General features: G+C 41.7%; 1 protein-coding gene across 1 annotated transcript in view; it reads right to left on the bottom strand.

Annotated features, from left to right (window-relative positions):
• Positions 1-24,824, bottom strand: part of SOBP (sine oculis binding protein homolog) — a gene marked incomplete at both ends in the record, with an annotated part of 101,824 nt that overhangs the window by 50,929 nt on the left and 26,071 nt on the right. The window lies entirely within an intron of this gene.

Raw genomic sequence — 24,824 nt, 5'->3', positions numbered from 1 at the left:
CCCCCAGCTAAGTTGAGCTTGTCCGCGTCGTCTCATGGGAGCAGCGTTGCGTGGCCCTGCCGTCGCCCTGTGTCCGCCGCCTTCTCCCCCAGCCCTGTGGGTGACTCCCTGCCTCCTCCATGGCAAAGGGGAAGGGGGACAGCCCTGCCACACTTTTGGGGGGAGACAGACAAGAATTGGCAATTTTAGGCTCAGCCAGACGTTTTGTCACCTCTCCTATCAAAGATATGAAAATAAAAGAGAAGCAAGGAAAGGGAAAAACAACAAGTTCTTGCCTGGAGCACTAATTGCTGCTGATATTAGTTCATTTGCGACAACCAACTTCAATTACACCTCCACACTGGATAAACTTTCTGTTTCAAATGATACTGTAAATACATGGCAGGCTCCCCCTTAAAACCAGGCCACGGTCTGCACTTAAGGGTAATCAGAGGTTTGGAACAGCTCTTACATTAGATATTAAATGACAAGGACTTAAGAAAAGTTTAAGTTATCCACTTAAAAAAAAAAAAAAGATGACAATGAATATGATAGTCCACATAGGCTGCTATATTTTATCTAACCAAAAAAATCCCATATTTTTGTTAACATAAAAAGTGGCTACCAACTATCCATTAACTAACCATTGTTGCTCACAATGCAAAAAGCTGGAGGTTCAATAAACGTACAAAAACAAATGAAAGAAGATAACTCTTTGCAGAACAATTCACCAAGCTGGGTGGTATGCAGGCCAAATCTACACACGAATCCAGGAGTCTAATGCATTCTGGAAGGTCCCGTTCATCAGCTCCCAGCTGTACCCAACGGTACAAGTGCTCCCACACTAGAGCAGTTTCAAAGAACCAGTACAGAGATGGCCTCGATGTAAAGAGCCATACGTCTGGCCTGCGGGGTGCAGGCTGACTTCAGCTGGAGTTTCGGGATATTTGTGCATCTCTGCAATCAGGCTGTAGGAATTGACTTCGGCGATGGGAACTCTGGAGCTGTTTTCAAACCTCGAAAGTAATCTGTGGATATTAGTTGGGGCTATCATTTCTACCTCCAGAAAAAGGTGGATAAATTGCTTCTGAAATTGGTGAAAGACTTCAGAGACAGGGGTTGAATTTAACATGCACAGCAAGCACACCTGGTTATGCCACACGTTGGCTGAGAGATGGAAGGGCAAAACACATATGCATGGTACTGGACAAGGACTAGCTTTTCTCCTTACACATGCTCTAGGAAAGGTTTCTCATTAAAGAGCTTTTGGAAAGCCAGGACACAGCTTCTCTGTTCTTCCAGGTGTTCACACCAAAAAAGATTTGCCATGCGTCTACTCCTGTTGTGAGAAAGAACAGCACTCTTTGAACTCAACAACTTTGAATATCCTGACTTGGGCCAAAATGAGACAATTGGACTTGAAACACATAAATATCCACATAGAAACATGCAAATATAATGAGGGGTAAAATAGAGACAAATTCCACTCTGATTCCTAATTTTTCTTTCTTTTTTTTTCCTGCACTTCTGAGTTCAATGGCGTGATTACCCAGGAAATCAACTTAGATGATACTCCTAGAGATACATGAAGTAACCAGAAATGTCATCACTCTCATGATGCCTTTCAGCAGGAATTTAAATCTTTCTCTCCCGATCTATGGAACGCAGAGCTGCTCAGAGGAATTTAGACAATTACAAATGAACAACCTAGAAAACACCACTACTGGAATGGGAGCTTACAAGAGTACTACTAACTACACAGACGCTTTCCATATAACACATGAGCAGGGAGGGAAAGGGGGATTATAGATGTAAGGAAATGATCTTGTCTAGACACTCAGCATGACCTTTAACATTTTCTTTACTAAAACTCTGATTTTACAAAAAAAACCCAAACCATGAGTCTTAGACATATTTTTAACAAACTTTGATAGTACAGTTTTACTACATATATTACCTAGTTCTTTCAAAATCACCTTCAATAGCTCCATTGGTTTCTATGAGACCCCCAAATCCAGTGTCTCTTGCTCCTGTCACTCACATGCTGCGATAACAGGTGGAATGGGGAACATTTCTGCAGCACTGAGCCACAGAAAGGAGAATGTAATGATGGAGAAGAAGTAAAACCTACTGGCCGTGTCAAGATAGGGCATTTCTCTTTAGACTGTTCAGAGGAAAGGATACAGCAGCCTCGCCACGTGCATATACGTGTAGAAGAGTGTGAATCTCTAGTTTTAGTTCCACCGCTCATGAGAAGTAATTGGAAACTTTAGAGTCAACCCTTAACATCCTAAAACTACAACTGAGTTGCTTCATGAGAGGGTGGAGCTGCCGCATGTAGTCGAGGCTGGTCAAATGCTCCAAGAGCTCACAAAAGTCTGTGTTTAGCTTTTTTTTTTTTAATCATTTTTCATCCCTGTCGGGCATTGAGTGCTGGCTGCTGTAGAAAGATCACTGTGGGAAGCAGAAGGATCTTAAGAACAAAGCGGAAAAGGGGTTTTCAAACCACCCTTGCTGGATCAGCTACATCTGACCAACTTCCTTTTTTCCCACATCCTTGCTCATCTCCCTACACACCAGGGAAGACCTGTGTTATTCTATAGATTGACTTAAATGGAAAATGGAAGAATAGGAGGCCCACATCTAGGCCTCAGCAGGGAACCAAACTGGAATACTCACAATAAAATTGACAGGCTTGATGGCTGAACGGATTTAAGCAACAGCTGGAATCTGATGAGTCTAAAATCTCTTCCTGCGAGAAAGCTGATCAGGAGAATAAATCTTTCATGGATTACATTCAATTAAGAGCTTTCACATCATTGAGAGGCAGCTAGAAATCCATGCACAATATATGCTAAAAATAACTAGGTTCCAGGTTCACCCACCGAGGCTGAAAGCACAGACTTAGGGAATTTCTCTGCCAGGCTGGGCATCAGCCAGTGGTGATTAATGTGAAAAAATAATCAACACTTTTGGAAGGAGGCTAAACTCCAAATGTCCCTCCGAGGGGATCCTCTCATGATAACAAAGCACATAGCTCCTTTATACTCGTCATGACTGACATGCAGGAGATGGGCTGATTTGTAAAAGCCACCACTCAACAAAAAAGGCAGCAAATTTTTACGCCGGCTACTTTTAGCCACAGAGCAGAAAGCGGCAGAGCTGAGCCTGCCGCGCACGCAAAGGCTTTCATTCCACGGGCTCCCAGGGCGCAGAAGCTGCGGTGCTCTTAGCAAATCTGAAATAGCTTTCATGGTTGGAGATCAAGTCTCCGCAGTGAAACTTCATGAAATGGCAAAGGAGGAAAGGCAGGTCCTGAGCTCCTGGAGCAAAACAAGATGATAACTGAGTGGAAAGACAGCACATCTCTTAGGAAAAGCATCTAAATGTGACTGATTTTATGGTGCTAATATTTAAGATTAAGCAACAACTAAATCTAGGGTTCTTAGACTATCTGAACTAGAAAAAAGGCAATTGTGGGTGTATTTTTATAACTGGGCTTACATACACCTGCTTTTTCAACACTGGATGCCTATAAAGTGACAGACTGAAAAGTGGCCCTCCTGGTTTTAAAAAAAAAACAGAAATGAAAGGAAGATCATGTAACCATGAGTGTGAGGAGAAAATCGCAACAGCTTTTCTGGCCTTTCTAGCAATAAATAAGCAGCCTTCCTCAAACCAGCCCAAAATTACATCTTTCATTCTCAATTTTTATCAGAGAAAAGTTTTAAGAGGGACCAATTTCTTGCAGAAATTTCCCATTAAAAGTATGTCACAACAGTAATTAAGACATGACAGAAGGAGATTACTATGTGGGTTCTGGATTTATACGACAGTGCCAGAGCCCAGAGCCCATGCAATTCCCTCTCGCAAGATCACTTGGGCTTGGATTCTCAGAAGACCCAGTGTAGGGTAAGCAAAGAAAGCCCATTGTTTGCTTTTCTTCAGGGAAACTGGTTGCTTAATTTTGTCCCATGCTTTTGTAAACCTCAGCCTTGGGGAGAGGAGCAAAGGGAAACATTTTCCCTCATTCCAGAGTCATAATGATGACAGGATTGGCCACAAATGCCTGGCTGCATCAGGTCTGCTTAGGCATGATGCTACCTGTGGGGTGGCGGGACACCCTCCTGCTCCCTTCGTGGGTGCTCCGTGGAGGAAGGGGCTCACGGCAGAAACCCATCCTCTCCTGATAGTTTGGTGGTGGGAGAGGCTGCTGCTCCCTGTGAACCTTTGGCCAAGCTGCAAATTCACCGCAGATCTTCAGCTGTCAGCTGGCCAGTTCACAAACAATTACCTTCAACACTTGACCCATGCAGTGTCCCAAGTACCCATCAAGCAGCAGCTGCCATGTGAGACCAGTCCTGGGGTACCAATACGAGCTTGACTTCCCTTTTGACAGTTAGTACATCAGATACACTCAGCTTCATTTTCCATTATAGCAGTGGCTTTCTGAGGGCAGATACAGTTTATAAGACAGACTTTTCTGTCTTATAAAATCAACCCATGATTCAAAAATTATTGCTGTGCTCTTTGTTTTGTCACTCCTGGTAACAAAAAATCTGTGTGTCAGGCTTTCTTGACCATTACCCTGATGATGCTAACTGAGGTGGGAAGTCATCTGCTTGCTCTCCAGCCACACTGACAGAGACAAGATACATCTAGGTCAACAAAGGAAGTGTACAGAGCACGCAGAGTCTTCGTTGTTAAACAAGAAGGTGCCGTTTCTAAATAACCAGTTTCATAACAACAATCTCATTTTAAGCGGAGATCACTGGCCTGTATCCTCCAAGAAATAAGAGTACTGTGATAAAATCAGCACCAGGAAGGACACAGGATTAGAAACAGAGGGAAGGGAGCAAGAACTTAGGAAGTTGAGAGGGTGTCCCTAAATCTCAGAAAATGCTCACTTTCCCCAAACAAAAATCTACCATTCGGGTCTTGAAATCTGAGACTCACAATAGGAACATGAGCTCCGTCAAACCAGCCGGGTTTTCTGCAACTCTGACAAGGAATTTGGTGCAACAGCTCGTGAAAACAGGTGGTGAGTGTCCAGTTCAGACTTGGAAGCAGTGGACTACTGTAAAATTCCCATCTTCCCACCCCTTGATTTAAGAATTTCCGTGTCAAAAGAAAATGGTCAGCTCAGCAACAACCATGTGGTAAAAGCCTTGTCTTTTTAATTACAATAGCTGTGAAATACTCAATGCATCCTTAAGATTTTACAGTGCTGGAAATATAAAAGAACTGAAATATTTGTCATTATGTTATCAAAGTATCAGACCTGCAGCTTACAGGAATATTTTATGAATGGCAAACCAGAAAGACTTGCTTTTTCATTCTTGGGTCACATTCACAGCAATGCAACAGTAAAGAATAAGCCTCTCTTTCGAAGAATTGATTTGCTTCATTAAAAGCCAAGCCCTCTTTCTCTTGCCAGCTGAAATAGCTGCCTTTGTATCCTTAAGTGAAATCATTACAAAACGTGTCAGACTGAGAAAGATGTGTTTTTCCCAGGTATTCTTGAAAGCCATTGAGTACTACAAGTCAGCGCTACGCAATTATGCTGCACCACTCCAAGCATTTGTTTCTCTTCCCAAACAGAGCATCATTGTTCTTATTTAAAGAAATAATCCTCACAAAGCTGAAATAATTATTCAGCCCAAACAGCCCATAGCAAGTGAAACAGTCTTTAGACAGCTGTCATGGCTCAGTCTTCTGGAAGCTTTGATTTTAATGAAACTCATTAAGGAAAGAAATTAACAGAAATTAACAGGAAAATATCATAATTTGTCTTGTTTCAGAAAGCTTGAATGGAGACAAAAGGCTCTTTAACATGACACGTAATGTGACCAGTCAAAACTCCCTGTGTCGCTGAGTCTCACATGCTGAGTAAGTCCAAAGTTGCTCACGTTGCAGCTCCACAGTTTGGTGCAGTGAAATGAAAACGTTAAATGAGAATTCCCTGTCTTTGGGCACTAAGGAGCCTGTCTCCTAGCATCTGTACAGTGTGTGCTTGTACAGGCATGCAGGAATGTTCAAGGTAATGAATATGCTACCTGTAAATAACCTAGGGTAATGAAAGATGAAGGGTAATAAACTCTCTGGAGAAGGGAACCATCTTAGAGATAGTTCATGACAACTGTTTCTTTCTGCAACGCTCTTCAACGAAGGGGAAAAAAACCCCACACTTATCTTTTCAGATACTTATTAGGTATCTAAGTTATCTCTCATTTCCCGTTCAGAAGCACAAAAAGGAACATTTCACTGTGGTGTTTAGTCTGAGTGGAATTGAGAGAGGAGCACGTGGTGCTGTAAGCAGCTCGGAAAGGCAGAGATAACAACATTGACATATCTTGGTTTAGTGTCCTCAGCCCCTCCTCTGGCACTGGCTGGCATGTTCTCCTTGGCCGAGCCTGCTACACGGCTGCCTTGTCCCAGCACAGAGCCATGCACACCCACCTGCAACGTGGGGCGGGCGTCTGCACGATGAGAATGGCTGGGCTAAAACCCTGCCCCGATGAAGCCAATTGAGTTTTACCTTTGACTTTCCAAGTGGCCAGGATTTAGACCCTAGAGAGTTGTGAAAAGGAAAGGAACAGGGTATGTGCTCAGAGGGAAGCACAGGGGACAGCTAGAGAGCAAAAGGGGCATGGAAATCCACAGACCACATCTAGGAAGTAAAACTTCCACCAGTCACTCTCTGCTCCTCATGGAGACCAGTTTGTGCTGCAGAAATGTGGGGAAAACTACTATGAATCTGTCAAAAACATGTTAAAAAAGCATTACCTATTTGGCATTTCCCCCTTGCCATGTGCAGCAGCAGCCAGCTCCCAAGGCAGAGCCATGTTATTTTGCCATCATATTAGGAATCTACTGACAACGCCAGAGGAGTAACAGTGACAGAGTTACTATCGCTTCCTAGCACAAGGAATATGTCCAAATACACCTTAAGAGATAACGTAGTCCTTCTGGGGAAAAAACTCTTAGTTATATGGAATTTAGAAAGAATTTTCTTCTGATTTCTTGTGAAGTTCACAGTTAAGTGTCCGTGGCGTATAGGAATTGCCAGGATCCATGAGGGCAGATACAGAGAGCAGGTATGACAGACGGGAAGAGTCAAAGGAGTAAGCAGAAGCTGGTGGCAGGAAGGAGAGAAGGATGGGCAAAGGAAATCAAGACTAATGGAAATGCTGCTGAGAAAATTAAGAAGTGTTGAGCCTTCAGACAACGGAATTTTGGAGAAACAGGCAACAGCAAAATGACTCCTGTTCAGTTTACGTAAAGCCTGAATGATAACACAAGCCATATAGGATACGGCTTTGCAAACTGGATGTGATCCAAATCTCCTCAGAACAAGCTGTATCTGTCTAAACTGGAATCACCTGGATCTTCCTTTATCCCAGCTGACTAGGAAACATCTCCCACCCTGTTTTGAGTTAGATGATTCTCACCTGACATTTATCCAAAATTGTACACTGTTTCTAATCAAGAATACCAGCAACATCCTTCATACTAACAAGTCCATGCCTAAAGCAATGGCCCACTTGTGAATACAGCTGTTCCAAAATAAATAGCTAATCTATTAAAATCACTCGAGACAAACTGATGAGAATGACCAGAATTCAACCCCAAAGCCTACACAGTTCATACTATATACAGGCTGGGAAAATTAGTTGTGAACTTTTACTTACTCTGTTAAACTTTCTGGAGTTCAAGGAGTTGAGGAAAGCTATTGAAATATGTCAAAAGAGAGAGCACCTCCTTACAGTCTCTCAGACTATTTATTACTTATTAGTAATAATATTAGTACTCTCAGACTTATTGATTACTACTCTCACCTATATTACCTTCTCCCCGACTCTGAGAGGGCACTGCATTTCTCTTTCACTGGCACTCTTTCTGATGCGATGCATCAGACTATTTACTTTGGCCTGAAGACTATCTTGCATGTCCTCTGCCACACAAAAAAATCATACACAAATGGTTCAGAAGTACATGTTTCGTCCATTCCTCCTGTTTAAGATCACGTAAGCCGAATGCTAATCACTTTCCTGCCACTCAGCTCAGGCTTCCTACTGACTTCAGCCTGCCTATGAACGGGCCAGAGATGACCTGACTTTCACAGACGTGGATGTCTAGCTGTAAGCCCCATCACAGCTCCTGAGAGGTGAGGCGTTCGCAACACCTAGATAAAACAAATCGTTACAATATTGCTCTTTACTCTTTCCTTTGGCTATTGTGGTGAGCAGAAAATAGTCTACCAAAATTCTTTTGCTATCTTGATTTGCTTTCATTTATTCTGACATGCAACACACCGTGCGTTTATAACATTCATTCACAATAGTTATTTCAAAATTGCTTGCACTTCATCAAGTTTCCCTTCATATCGTCTCTTTTTCTTATTCCAAGGAGGGCAAATATAATTTATTCACCTTTTTATAAAGGAAGCCTGGAATCCTGCTGAAGTCCTTTGCAAACGTCCCACTGCCCAATACTTCCACAATCAAAACATTATGTTCTTTACTCCCCAGTACTTCTCTTTTTCTGTAATCTCTACCTCTAATCTGTGTGCTCCTGGAGTCACCATCCCAGCAGCAGCTCAGTGACCGTACTTCAGAAATGCCCCTATGAACCCCACAGCTACCCAGCGAGGAGAACAGTGCCCACAGGACTGCTCCATCTCCTGCTTTGGGAAGAGGTCAGCACATATCTCTCAAACGCAGATACCGCACAGAAGGTATGTACTGACCCAATTCAGTCCTGGCTTTCTTGTTTACGAATCCCACTCCAAGGATGACTGGGAGAGGGACCCATATTTCCATCACCATTCACTCCTCCATAACACTCGGCTGAGGGGGCCCGTCTGTTCCCTGGGAAAAGCTAGAAACCTGTACCAAGGAACTTGTATCAAGAACACAGAGCCCCTGTACATCAAAGCAAAACCCCTCCCTTCCTATTTATATTGGAGACTTCGAAACAGCCACCTCGGCCTTTGCCCTCACTTTGGCTGTTTTGGAAGAGCCTGTCCTTTGCCTTCAGCCCCATTTATTTTATGTAGCATGTCAAGAAACAGCAGTCAAAACCTTTCACTGCTCTGGTCTGAAAAAAATGCTTTTTCTTTTGAGTTACAAAGGAAGAAAAGTTTTGAGAACTTAGCAGGCAGGTTTGTTGATGAAGCACTCTAAATACGAAACAGAAATCATCCATCTTGTAATCCTCTTCATGAGTATATTTATGGAACTTTTTTTTAATTCTGGAAACAATAGCATGCGGCCACTGCATCTACAATCTTCAGACCAGATTTTCCACTAGTTTACTTCAGTTTTATAGAAACATAATTCAACCAATTTCTATGGGACTACTACACTGTAAAACTAGGTGATCACATGGAGAATTTCTTTCTCAGTGTTCTTATTGTCGCTTACTGCAAAAACAGCAAGATCAAACATTACAAGAGTGGTGATTTTTCAGCAGGTATTACACACACTGCAGCAGCCCATGACAATTCACAAGTAAAACACGTGTAAAATGGAAACAGAGCACTGGTTTCATTTATGCCCAGTAATTTGTGTGTGTGCCTGTGTCCTGGATGCAGGCAATGTTGGTCAGTTGGGGATAATTCCTATAACATCACAGACCCACATTAGACCTGGCACAAGGCTTGCTTCACCTCAGGAAATGTGCTATGACTTAGTGGAGGCTCACTTTGGTCACTAGTGGACAGAGACCTGATCTCACGACTAGACCCTACCTCATATTAGAGCATCTGTGCCTCAGCACTGCCAAACGTGCATCCTTCCTGACGGGCCAGAGCGAGCCAGTTGAGCCTGGCAAATGTGTTTCTGCACGGCACTTCAGCAATACAGCACGCGCAAAACCTGCTAGCTTTCTTCCATAATATTTGCAAATTCCGTAACAGTTGATTATTTATACATTAACCCACAGACTTCATTTCTTCCATCTTATACACACCCATTGTAGATGTAGTGTTGTTGCCACTTGCTCTGTTAGGCACAAATTAACGCATCAGAGCCGTGTAATTTATGCACGCTATTTTGTCAAGTCTGTTTGTATGGAATCTGCTTTGGAGAAGCAAGGCAAGCTGCTTTGTACTCCGGGGCCAGGGATAGTATTAATTTTATTTTTTTTTTCCTTTTGGTGCCAGGGATCAAGGTAACTTCAGATCAGTCACCAGCAAATCTTTGATGAGACTGAAATTGCAATGTTCCGTGTTTTATGCCATTTGAGGTAGAGGTGATTTGTGTGCATGCAGAAGGATGACACAGATAGAAGAAAACCCTGGTTGACATGGATATTCAGGGGATGCCATTATCAGGGCAGCCAAAGGATCAAGGACAAAGGACTGATTTACTAAGTTAGAATATGACTGTGCATTTCTAGGTTTTAAAAACGAGGGAGGAAACCGAACTGCCTGCCTTTCCCAGGAAGCAGTCTTACAAGGCAGACAGCTTGTTCCACTTAAACGCGCCCCACTGCAGTAAGAGTATTACTTGGGAAATGAAGACACAACATACAGTCTTTTCTTAGTGCTTTACAATTCTCAGGTCAAGTGCTAATACATATTACAGAGCTCTCTCTGGCAAGTATTGTTAGAGCTGTCATTAAAGACCTCCAGAAGTCTTAGCTGTGCAATTGAAAATGTTTCCAAATCCTCTTAGCCCAAACATAACAAATCTCGCTGTTGTTAAATCTGATGTTTTGTAAATTTGATACTACTTGGCTTATTGAGGGGGCTGGAGAATGTTTTTGTGCAGTAACACAGATCTCCAGAAAAGGAATAATGCATCTCTATGGTAAGGGAATAACGCGGATCTCTGGGAAGGAATTTTCGCAGACCGGTGGAAAACGAAAAATCAGAGACCACCTCCAGTACAGTATGAAGATGATTCTAGCATTAAAAGGCACGACAATGCTACCCAATTACAGCTCCGCCTGGGTCACGCGCTACGCCTAGCAGAAAGAAGCAAGATGGCAGATACCCTGGGTTATTTTAATTAATTTAATCATGTGACTAATTGGTCTCCGCTGGGTTTCTGTGGTAACTGCTTCCTAAGTGCTGATGGGCAATTGTGTTAAATGTAGCTTGGAAACTGCACGTAGGGTGCAGTGCCTTCTAGAGAGCAAAGGGAATTGTACAGCTGTGCGGGGAAGGTGCTCCTGCTGGGGCGCTGATTATCTCCGAGCAGAATGTTTACAGCTGTACTGTCCTCTTTGCTCCTCTGCAAGCACGCTTCCCGAAGGAACACGCTTATTTGCAGAAAACGTGCTAGACTTTCTTCCTCTTGGGCGTGAAAGTCGATTTCCTGCAGGAATATGTGAAGGCACATGGACGCGGCAGAGCACGCGCTATTTGGAAACAAAGGGAGAGCAGCTAGAGAGCCGTGCGTGCAAAGCTGAAATGACTCCTGTGTGCGCAGTGTGAGGCCCTGGAAACCAGAATGTCTTCTTAGCGGTGGCTGCGTTCGAGGGTAAATTCATTACTGAGCCCTGACACAAACAACGTGCGAAACTGTTTTGTTCCAACTGCTCCTGCACCTCTTGTATTATTCATGAAATCCCTAAATCCACACGGGTCACAATTAGCATGGAGTACTGCAAAATGGCACAGAGCTGCCTTCAAAATTGGCAAACATGAAAATGACTTGTAAAAGTCATTCCTTGCTTCACGGGTTGGATTTTGGATCACCACAAACAAGAAGTTGTCATCCTGCCGGATCCAAACTTACACCTGCGTCTCCTCACATGATGAATGTAACAGTCCAAATGGAAAAATGATTAATAATAGCAACCTACATTCCAGTAATCACAATTGCACATAAGAAATGACTGTGTAATGGGGTGGTAAGTTAAACCCTGTTAAGTTAAGGGCACAGAGAAAAAACAACTGAGAATCTCCTTGGTACCTTTCACCAAAAAAAAACAACCTAAGAAAACATCCATAAGACAACACAACACACGCCACAAATACAGAACACAACACGGAACAGTAAATGCCATACCTTATCCTAACCTCACCAGTGAAAATGCAGAAACAGGTTAGGAAATGTAGGAAGACACAGCCAGAGAGAAGTTAAAAGTTTGGTAGCTGTATTGCAAAGGCGAGAAAGGTTCCACGTAATAAAGCAAGGGAAAGGTGAAGAATGGTGAAGGAGGAAAAATGTGCATTACCTCTCTGATCTGAGCTACTATCCAGCCTAAGTGTGACAGACCTGGGCTTTATTTTATTTAATATAAATTAGGTTAAATTTAATATAGCTTATAACGCTTTATCAGCAAAAAGTGATAGTTGTAGATTATGACATACACAGACAAGTATCCAATTCCTCATTTTTCCTGTTGAAATGCCACCATTGGCTTGTAGCTTGGGATTCAGTTCTCATCCTACTGACATCAATGGAAATACTGCCCCCGGCATCCGCAAGACCAAAATACCTCCTTTGTTTTGAAACTGGTGGTCAGTACCTTACTGCATACTCTGTTCTGCAACTTATACTGAGTTATTCAAACCTAAGTTCAAGGCAGAAGAAACAAAAACCTCAAAATAACCTCATTTGTGATTAGCTGTCTTTAGGAAACATCTTACAAACTATGCAACATGCTCTAATATTTCCAGTTGTGTTCTTTGGAAAAGTTAGGCATAGTGGAGGTGCTACACATTACATTTGATACTGAAATGTCCAGATAAAATGAATTAGAGTTCTACGTGACACTTTAAAAATACCCCTTCCTATGTGAAATTGAACACAACCTCACGTATTGCTTTAATCCTTTTATAAAAAGTCTTCTACACTTTCCATATCTTCATCAAAAGTAAATACTAGAAAATACTGTCATTTTCAAAATACTTCAAAAGAGCAGTGTGGTGACACTGATAACTGCATTATGAATGTTGAAAATTTTTATGAGAGATTTGAGGATGATTGAAAGTGAGACAAAACATTTTCATTTTAATGATAATTAAAAAACTTTCCAGTGACACTATAGCAAACCTATTGCTTCTCCAGACCCAGTAAGAACTAAATGGAGCTATTACAATTCCTATACTGGACCAAAATTACAGCTGATGTAAGAAGCCCCATTGATTTTAATAAAGCTACGCCCACTTACACCAGTTATGCATTTGGCCGACCAAATGGGACACGTCAATTTAGATCTGGATTACGTCACAGAGCCCTTCACGCTTGCTATGCCATCAGTGCAACCGCTCTGATTAGGAAGATGGGTCTCACTGTAGTGATCAGCCCATTTGTTCATCTCGTCTGGCAAATTGCAGCTGACAATAGCCAATACCTGAAGGAAGGAGTGAAAAATATCCTGTAATCTACGCAGTTATAGGATGCATCTGGGGCTTACACTGGCAGGCAGTATCTCTGATGAATGAGGTTTGGTTTCCATTGCTTTTTTACTTGGCTTAGCTATATATTTTGCTAATAATCACCAGTTTTCTCAAACCTATGCAACTATACTGTTTAATTTCAGGCCCAGTTCAACTGCTACTCCAGACAGAGCACTCCTGTTTATTTCAGTGGCTTGCGGCCCAGGCCTTTAACTACTATTTGTGATCGTTCAGTCCAAAAACGGTCAGCGTAATTTTGGGAAGTAATACTGCCTGCTGAATCTGGGTATGCTATCCTTTCATTTCTGCAGAAGTCGGAGATGGAAAATACACAGAAGACAGTGTATGCATTCCCTCTGCCAGAACCAGCTTCGGTATTTACTAGGGTTTGCTCATCCCAGCTTAGTCCATCCCAGCAGCTCATTTCAGGCCACATTTCCAAGTGCTAACACATTGAAATTGCAAAAGATGAACTTCTTTCCAGCCTTCTCCTCCATCTCCACAGGCTTAAATCATCTTTGACTCTGCTCATCCCTTAACTCTGCCCATCCAAGCTCCCTCCAGATCTTGCCTCTCCCTGCTCTATCCATGTTTCAGCAACCACCCAACTATCCTCCTTAACCCCTCCATGCTCCAGGCCCTAGCTATGGCCATTTAATTACCATTACATCTGCATAGTCCATCTTATTGCCCTTACCTATCCTCAGTTTCAGCCTCTTGTCCAGCTTCACTCATTCCACTAAGATTTTTTTCAGGTTGTTTGGTTTTGGTTTTTTCCCCCTAGACACAGTATACTCACTTTTGTCAAAGTACAAGTAATTTAGCTGTTTTTTTTCATTATTTCTAATTCCTCCAGAGAGTTTTTTTCTGTCCTGTCTGGTATCTGAAACTCCTCCTAGTTTAGTATCATCTGCAGAGTTTGTGAACTTGCTCTCTGCTCTCTCCTGGAGATCATTAATGAAATATGAAACAAGACCAACCTCACGCAAGTCCCTCTGGCACTTCTCTATCCACAGCCTGATACGCTGCTCTTTATCACCACCCTTTACTTTATTCCTTGAGCCCATTTTCAGGCCACTTGACAGTGTTCATATCCAAAGTAATTTGAATTAATCTGAGGGTACGATTTCATGAGATGCTATTTCAAGTGCTTTACTAGATTCCAAATCCATCAGAACTTCTAATTTCCCTCCCTCGGCTGATTTCTGTGCGTGTCTGTACGTAGTAGCTGTGTTTGCTTGGCAAAACCTCTGTATTCCTCTGTTACTCCTTGCCCATGTGGTCTAACTGCAGGAAACAAGGATTTGGTTGAGTGGGTTTGTGCATCGAAGTATCTGCTTTTTGTTGAAAAATTCAATTTTTTTCTAAAAGCAATTGATTTTTCTGTAGCAAATTGAATTAAAAACTTTTGTAGCACATATAAAAACTCTCCTCAGCATTACAAAGTAATTTTAGTGTTGGCAGTAAGCTCGGGTACTTTGGAACGCAACCAGCTTCTTATTTAAATGTCCAACTTCATATAAAAAGGTGGACCGAGGTACGCTGCTATGCCAAAATGCGTTCACCATTTCCATGGAGGGCATCAAGCTACCCATAAACATCAAACGACACATCAAAAACAATCAACCTTATCCAGCAAACGTGATCCTGCATCCAAATAAACTATGTTGACCTAAATATCTTTGCCTAAAAACTGTTATGTATAAAAATTATATCCCAGCTGTTCTTTACAATGTTACAGCCTCCCAGGTCATGCCTAACTGAAAGTTACTTTATTCTGCCATTAAGCAAATTAAATAAGAATTACTTCGGAACTCTCAGCTTCACTTCCTACACCCAGGAAGAAATCAACCTTCTTAAGTCTCTCTGTTGTTTTTTGGTTTGTTTTTTTTTTTAAGCACCATACAAATGACTTCCAAATTTTCAGGAACAGTTGCTGGTTTTAATGATATATTGCAGATCCTTGTCAATATCTCTGCTGCTTCACACTTTTATTTCCTTAGGAACACTCGGCTGAGTACCATCTGCTCCTGGTGATTTACTGCTCTCGAGTTGCTGAAGTTGCTCCATAACTTCCTCCTAAGAGACTTCAATTTCTGTTATAAGGCCACACTCTGATTTCCTGTGAAAAGTGTCCTTGGAACAGGAATTCCCTCATCATCCTCTGCGGTGAAGATGGACGCAGAGAATTTAATTTAATTTTTCTGCTGTTCCACTTTTTCAGAAGGGGCCAGAGTCACTGCTGGGTGGCCTATGGGCACAGGGGACTTACAGGTGGCTTGTTTTCTACAGAGCCACTTTTTCTATACTTTCTACAGTGTCTTGTACATAAGCCTTTCAGATAATTTCCTTGTCCTTTTATTCCTTTATCTTTTATGTCCTTTTATTTACTTTATCTCAGGGACCTTCAGTTAAAACTGACTTGATTCTGTTTTCAAATTTTTTCAGGATGAGTTTTGTCTTTAAAAAAGCAAAACATTTGGTATTTCTGGTACAAGTGTGCCTGGGACCCCGTTGGCATTTCCATAGTTTAACAACCACACTTCCAATTTGGAAACAAATCTTTTTTCCTTTCTTGCTGTGTGAAAAACCACAGAAACAATAAGAAAACAGACCACATGCAAATAATGAAAATGCTCGTACACAATGTACAGGAACATACGCACAGGGTCTGATCCGAGCTCATTACAAGCAATGGGATGTCACCCGCTGACGCCAGTGGAATCTGGATAGGGCCCAAAGGAAGCACACCAAAAAGCAGAGGGAGTTTTTTGTCTCATCTTTCAGTTACAGTAAATCATAGGTGGTGTTTGTAACTGTAGTAGGTAACAAATTTTCCAGTAAAAGTGTGATTTTTCAGTTGACAGTGTCCCTTTAAGCTTAGGCACTTCTTTACTTAACTATGCCAGATTTACTCTCCCCTTTCTACTTTTTCCTTGCTCAGAGGTATACGTACCATCTGTGCATCTAATATGGTGTTCTTAAATAGCCTCCAGAGTGATTCAATGCTTCATTTTCCCCCTTTTTTTAAACTTTCTCTCGGTTAACCCTTTTCCTTGGTATTTTAGAGCCTTCTCTTTCAGAGCTTCTGGTCCTTCCTTTCTTTAGAGTGAAGTTACCACCTTCTGACATGGAAGTTAGGAGTACGGCTACCTGTTCTTTTAATTCCTGTGCATTAGGCGAACCTCAGTGGGGAGTTGCCTTTTCAAGGCATTGATATTGATAATTTGCTTCTGCAATTGGAGGCATGAGACTGAACCGTTCGACAATGGCCAAAGTTGACCATTATTACTACTACACCATGAAATTATTCAAACCTACCTCTTCATAGATATCTGTTTAAATCTCTAGATTAAGCTTTTAAGACTTATAGTTAGGTCTAGGAGCGCTCTTCCACCTGATTTAGTAGCACTGTGCAGCACAACTGTCAAAGCCTGGGGGTTAAATTAGAAATAATAAGAGTAATTGAGACTGAGTTGTTGTTTGATTTCTAACTGAACAGGTTTCCCCTTTCATTTGACAGTCCAAATTTCAGAGGAAGGGCGGACCACAGGCGTACGGGACACCCCACTGCTGCATCCATCTATGTGAAATGGGGAAAATGACTGCATTTCAGTAATTAGCCAGTGCTAATGGGGGAAAGCGGAGTTCTTGATGGTCTCACACACGCCCCAGTAAAGCTGCACCGGGCTACCATACCCCACTGAAGATCCTTCCCCTCGCAAAGCCCAGGTAAGAGGCAGGGAGATGCTCTGCTCTGTTTTTAAAGTAAATGGACAGCGACGGAGCCACGTACCCCCCTGCCTGCCCTGTGTGTGCCAGCCAACAGACCTGCCTCCTGCCTGAGCATCTCCACCAGCCCCTCCATGCGACAGAGCAGAGTCTGGCCTCCCGCTTCTTAGGCAGGAGATTAAATAAACCAAAACCATCTGAAGCCACACCCCCACCCCCCACCCCCCTCCAAAACCATCAGATACTCTATGACTGATTCTAAAAATTATTATTTTTTTTTAAAGATAAGTACATTTACTTTAGATGCAAAATTGCATCCGGGCTGACAACTTGCAGCATGTGTTTACTTTCAGCCCAATTTAAATTCAAATGGGTGAGTCGTAAATGCCTGGGCTTTTGACAGAGTGCAGCCCCTCACTGAACTTAGCTGGCCAGCAAACAGTCTTGTTATTGCAGAAATGATTTTCTACAGGAAAGATATTTGACATTTTCAGACTTTTGCCCTATAAAACCCACCTCATCCTTCCAGCAAGTTTAGCACTTGCACATCGAGCATGGCTTGATACACGGCAAGAAGCTGAATTTAACTAACAATTCCCGGTAGCAGATTTTCCTGTTCATCTGGCAGCTTGTAAGTTATACCCATTTGGTCTCTCCTAGCCTCATTTAGACTCACGAGGCCTGATTCAAGGTTAATGTGTGTAAAAGCTTCTTCAGTCTTCCCATAAACCAGCAAATGTTTGCAAACAAACCTAAAAGGGATGAAACTTTCCTACCTAGAAGGAGTCAAAAGATAAACAATGTGATTTACTCCCTTGGTCTAACTCAGTTTCATCCTTGAATTTGTCCCAAGACTTCTGTGTGTGATGGAGAACGAAGTCATTGCTTCAGGAAACTAAGACACTAATTAAACACAGACCGTCAGCTCACAAGAAATGTCACAACTCCAGGGAACCACCGCCTCATCTGCACAAATTATGTTGCCACTAGTGAAACGTGATGGCAATGTGTGCTCCCGAGAAACTTTAGGACTAGAAATGACCTTCCACCTTCAGTTAGACCCTTCACGTTTTCTACTACTGCCCGTCATGGTCCCCTGCCTGGGCAGAATTTCACCCCTTTAAACTACATGGTTAATGTAATATTCCATACGTCCTTTCAGGATATGGTGGGTGTCGTTCACAACGTTGTTCCTAATCCAAACATATTTTTGAAAACCATATTTGCTTAATTTTGGTTTTTAAATAAAAATATATAGAGTGAAAAAAATACTCAAGCTCCTTTTTCAATATTTCCCTAAGTTAATGAGCTGACTGATAAGTGAACAGATGCATTAAGGCAGTAATTTATTCAAATGTCATGATATTTTTGAACAAACATATTATTTAATATGCATTTCATTATTTGCTCAGCTCATATTAGTATTAATGATTGATGTGTTCGTTAGGAAAGGGAAAAGTGGCACCAAATATAATCTGTGCAAATTAGATTCACTTTGGAGACTAAAGACTGTTCTCGATGCTCATTCTGTGTTGATCATGTGGAAACAAAGCTGGAAGGTGCCTAATTTCATACGAGGCCAAGGCAACCTGGGTTAATCTAATGTAACCTGAACCGAGACGTGGAACGTAGGGGAGAGCAATGTTTTTTTGAGCGACTGCCTAGCGCATATAGGTTGGAGCCAAAGGGGTTCAGAGGCAAAGTAAGCAGCACCCATGTGTATTATATCTGCTCATTTTCTGAATGCATCATTGTTATGCATCAAAACTCTTTAATCAAAAATCCCTTGGTGATGTAAAAATGTCCTGGATACAGATCACAAAGTCTATGTGCCAAACCTTTTAAAGGAGCAAAATGTCTGGTTTTCCTCTAGTGCCTCCCTCTCCCCTTCAAAATTCATCCTAAGTGATTTAAGAATTCAGTAAAGCACCTTAGTCACCTCCAGAAAAATAGCTACTGGCCATCTTTCTTCCTCAGTCACTCTGGTAGGCAGCAACTTCTTTCACGTCTCCAATATCAAGGTGTCATTAACATCTATTTAAATCCAAATCATTGGTCTAAACTGCGTATGCCTAGTGCGCAAAAACCTTAAAAGCATTTCTAGTCAAGTCCTAATGCAATTAGTGGTGTTTTGTCGTAACATCTGTATATAAACAAAACCTGCTTCTGGCAAGAAGGAGAGATGCAGTCGCTGAAGCTGTCCAGAACTGATGCGAGGACACCTCGCGTAAACTGGTCTCTTCATTTGAATCAAGCGTCTGCTGTCCAAGAGGCAGCAGATTCTCAAGCTGTAATTAGCATATTCATCTTGATATAGCCAAAGTAGCCAGAATGCAACACGACTGATGTAATGTGACATGGTGGTTAAAATTAAAAGTGAACACGCCTTTTAATTGGATTGGATACCTGCTAGTAATTCAGACAATGGGAATTTGATTCAAATTTATAGTATTAAATGGCAGCAGATGGACAGTAAAATGTCCATTGAGTTTGCAAACTGACAAGCACATTGGGTTTGCCAGATCCCTTCATTAAGTCATTGGTGGCATCAGTCAGGTGCTGATGCATTTCATCGTTAGCAATGTTAATACGTTTTGCTTTGCTGTGGGTGAGCAGTGAGATAGTCTGACTGATGGTCTCAGTAGGTTAATTTGGAATTTCATTTGCCTCTTCTAATCATGAAAAATCCTAGCTCTGATTTAGGGAAGGAGTTTTATGAGATTTCTGGGTTTAGTATCCAGTAAGTAAAAAGGCCAGCTGATGACAGCTAGACAACGATGCCGACTCTTCTCCTTTCTGACTGATGCCACCCATCTCTTTCACAACTTTGCTTTATATCTCAGTATCCGCTCCAGGTTCTTGGTCATTGTCTGCAGCCTTCTACCATCCACAAACTTTAAAAACATCCTCTGAGGGAGGATATTTTCCATCCCCCTCCTTCTCCAGATAGTTCCTCAAAGAAGGTTGTGATGGTGCCCCACACTTGAACTATTTCCTCTGCAGACTCAGTGTCTCATCCGCATTCACTCATCAGCACTCGTTTATATTGCAACATAGCAATCACAGCTATGGAGATCTTTGCCATCTTTTCCCGTTCTACCTTCAAGCATTTGCAAGAAACCTTATTAATTGGCTTCTGTGGCAAATATGCGTGCGCACACATGCAGATGTGCACCTACACACACAAGCACACATAAATACACTTCGCACATTCTACACAAGCCCACAGCAGAAGCAGCAACTTTGTGAACCATTTATTAAATCCCACTTCTCTACAGCTCCGCAGAACCAAATAAGGATGATTTCACACAAACCAGGTAGGACACCTGCTCTACACTGACCTTTCTGAACACCTAATTAATGAAAATTAAATCTCTAAGAGAAATGATTTCTACTGAGACTCCCCTGTGTTCCAAAACTTATTACGGAAAGGGACTCAGAAGGAAAATGTAACAGCTAAGCTACTTTGTGTGTGTGTGTGTGTCAGGGGTATTATATTTGCATCAAGTTGCTTTAAGCAATTTTCCAAATTTCCATGAATGATGATCATTTTACAAATTAAATTTTGCAGGTGCATAAGAAAGAGAAGAAAGTAACTTTTTTTGCCCTTACTCACTGACTTAACAGGGGGATTGTTAAATCCTTCTTATGTGCTGTTAGGCTGCACAATTAAGCTTGGAATCAAGAGAACTTTCTCTGACAACCCTTGGTAATAATTTGGGGGAATGATAGCTCCCATTTACTCCCAGTTTTTAGTATGTGTTTGTATAGACATGTCCATATTGATCACATAGTGATATACATTAATTAACAAAAAAACTATTCAGGCAGGAGTACTAAGGAGTACTGATATTGTGTGCACTTCATTGTCTTTAAATATAATTCGAAAACATAAGGAAGTCTCTAATGCAACAGAACTCAGGACTCAATAAATTCATACAATTTCTTGCAGCCCTGTTTGATTGTTCACATTCATTCTTGCTACACATATGAGATAAAAGAGCATAAAACACACAGCCTGTCTGCATTACCAACTCACACAGGGTGCTGCCCATCACTGTCCCACACGGGGAGAAAAGAGCCATCATCGTTTACTTCTTCATGTTGCTAAACAGCAGTTTACTTTTACTTTTTGATTGATGCCTCTCTACTTATTAGTATAAATTATATTTGACTGCACTGTAAACAAAAACATCTATCATCTTTTTTCCTGATTGGGAGGCAGTGCGAAACAGGAACAAGGTCAAGTATAAAATACTGGCTGACAACCTTGCTGTCACTTCATCTCTGATGTCTTAGTCAAATCAAGTAAATGATCCTTTAATATATCTGTGAACAGAGCCCATAACCTCTATGAATTCAGTCCTCACTCTAGGTTTGGCTATTTGGTCATAATAAATTTGTTTTCTGACTCATTGAGTCAATAAACTTAATTTCAAAATTAATCTTTTCAGGCTTCAAACTCATTGGATCCAATTATGAATCCAATCGCTCCCTTTAAATTTAATATTCTGAAACTTGGTGGTCTAGTGCTTTTTGCCCTTCTGTGCCTCTTTGGTACTTAGCTTTATATTAGTTGGCCCATAAAATTAAACCTCTAAGGAAGGGAGCATCAGAACAGCTCCAAATCTTAAATCTTCAATTACAAACATTAGTACGAAATGCCTCCTTTTAATTGGTATTATTATGCACAATAGCTTATCATTATACAGTAGTTTGTTATGTCTATTTGACTATGCACACTAGACCAAACAGGAGCAGGAATGCAGATCTGGGTTATTTTTGATTGGGGTGGCGGTGGTAGTCTAAATGCTTCACCTTTTGCCTAGTGGGGTAAAAACCCCAATTTTTTCTTCATTTATTTCTGGTAATTTAGATAAAATTACACTCTGTGGGGAGACCCATTATAATTTCAAAACATATATATATCTATCCTTGCAAAGCACAGTTGCTAATATAGGTAATTTTAAATGGTCACGACTGCAGGATACCAGGGGCAAAATTTGCATTTCTTACGAAAAGAGCAACTTAGAATTGCACAAGACTTCTTCCTTACAAACACCCTGGCCCGGCCACGAAGCCTCCTGGCAACCCTGGCTGCGTACGGATGCCGAGGGTGCAGGGGCACAGCTTCTGGAGCACAAACGGACACGACTCCGCTGGGACGAAGGCAGGAAGGACTGATGTGCACCTCAAATTGCACTGCTCGGGTTCAAACACTCCCCAGGCCAGCAAGGTCTTGCTAAACCTACTGCGGGAGAGAGTTGGGAAGGAGTTAGAGGCTGGGAGCAGCCAGTGCCCAGCTAACCTGGGGCTTTTTGGAGCACTTTTGTTGCTCTCCGGGGGCACCTCAAAGTGGTCTCGTGCCAAGCCTTCTCCCAGCCGGGAATCTGTGGGCATGCATCGCTTCAGCGTGCGTTTGCCCTGTGTATGGGAGAGGATTTTGTTATTAGGGTGACAACAAACGTCCTAATTCTGAGCACAGCAATTGGCATTCGGGGACAGCTAATTTGCAGCATTACTTAGTGTCATTTTGAAACATTAGTGATGACTTATTCTTTACTGTTTAAATAGTCCTATCATTTTAAGGAAGCGCTTATTACAGCATTTCTATCTACAGGAGGGAGGGAAGAGTGCTTAACACAATCCATTAGGAAATTCAAGCCTTAAATGAAGTGACCACAAAGTCCTATCAGTTCCCAGAAATGCAGCAGCTGTACATATTTAACGTAATACAACACTATATTGTGGTGGAGATCCGCTGTTTAAAAGATACACAAGGCCAGTGAAACGTGACTATTTTACTCCTCTGTTTGAAAAATGAGAAAGTGTAGAGTGGTGTAACTTCTCAAATACATAAATAAGCATTAGACTCATGGAGAAGACAGGTACACTGTTGGACTAGTAATAACAGATTAAAGGTCAGCAGTTAAATCTGAAACTATTGCAGCCTGGTTCCTTTGATCTTGTTCCTCAAGATGCCACTCTTTCTAACAGATGAAGTACAAAACAAGAAGCATGAGGGTCTGCTGAATTCTACTGTACCTGTCTTAATTAATGGCAGCATTTCCAAAATATTCTGTCCCCTGATCATCTAATGCCATAAATAGACATGCAAGGGGCAGCTCCAGATTTCTCCTGCTCAGTCAGATGCTGTGCATTTCCAGATTCCACAGGTGCAAAGAGGAAAAAAATTTGACTCACTGGCTTGGCTTTGAAGCAGAGCCAATGCAGCAACCAACATGTTATCAATTATACGTTATCTCACCATGTTTCGCCAAGATCTCCCATATGACATTTTGTTAATTTGCAACCTCTTTAGTGAAGAATAGGGCATTTCACTGGGATATGATGTTTTATGAAAAGATTAGGAATGTCTATTGTTACTTAGATACATACAAAATAACTAATAGAGAGAGCTTTCTGGATGGAAATATTCAGGATCTTTTAGCTTCCAGGAAAAGTTAACAAAGGTGTAGGAAAGGGAACCAGGGGAATGAGATACTCTAATTCATCCTTTCTCATACTACAAGTACAAGCAGGCCTCCAACAAAGCACATGGGTAATAAACTGTAAGGCATGTAAAAGGGAACTATTTCATATATTGCCTGACTGATTAAATTCAGGGGTCGCCCTGACCCAGGTGCAGGACCCTGCACTTGGCCTTGTTGAACCTTAGGAGGTTCACCTGGGCCCATTCCTCGAGCTTGTCCAGGTCCCTTCTGGATGGCATCCCATCCCTCACGTGTGTCAACTGCACCACTCAGCTTGGTGTCATCTGCAGACTTTTTGAGGGTGCACTTCATCCCACTGTCTGTGTCATTGATGAAGGTATTAAAGATACTGGTCCCACTATGGACCTCTGAGGGACATCACTTGTCACTGATCTCTGTCTGGACACTGAGCAGTTGACCACTACCCTCTGGATGTGACCATCTGACCAACTCCTCATCCATTGAACAGTCCATCCATCAAATCCGTACCTCTCCAATTTAGAATTCATGGCCATAGACTATTACTGATCCTATTACCCCTGGGTTAGTAGAAGGTTGACATACACCTATGCATTATGTTAACATGTATTTATTTTCATTTAGTAGGGGATCTAAACCTCCTATTTCAGGATCCAAGCTGCAGATGAAACAGAATTCACTATAAACTGGTTGTTCCTTCATCTGCATCCTCAAGGTTTCCCAAATTATCTGGTACTCATCAGTGCTGGACACACTGGACCACCTAACCTGGATCACTGACAATGCTTCCATTACTGTGGACTGTCTTACCCATGTAAGTTTGTGACTGAAAGTCATGGGAGCATCAGCTGACAGCTATCTGGATCCTGTCACCCCAGAGCATCTTACACATTGTAAGGCACATTGAACTGCATGTGCATAAATGTGCATGTGTGTGCACACACATACATAAATGGGAACTTACTTTCAAATAAGGAGCATTTAAGCAGCATGTATTTCCCTCCTCTATGCTTTTTCTAGGGGATAAAATGGATGTAAACACCACTCCTTGCAGAAGACTCACATGACTTTAACTTGCCTGTCTGCTCCAGTAGACATTATGAGCTTGATTCTCCAAGACTGCCACTAAAATTCCACTCTACTGATTTTTGCAACCTAATTCTTCAGGCATTTTTTCCTTTTTTCTTTTTGTTTTGTTTTGTTTTGTTTTGTTATTTTGGCAGCATGATGTGACCCAAATTTATAAAGGAGGGTAATTTGCTATAACATTGCATCTTGAATCT

This window comes from Phaethon aethereus (genome assembly GCF_964289735.1).
Source record: "Phaethon aethereus genome assembly, chromosome: 3".
Taxonomy (NCBI): Eukaryota; Metazoa; Chordata; class Aves; order Phaethontiformes; family Phaethontidae; genus Phaethon; species Phaethon aethereus.
This window is presented reverse-complemented; position numbering and strand designations above follow the sequence as displayed.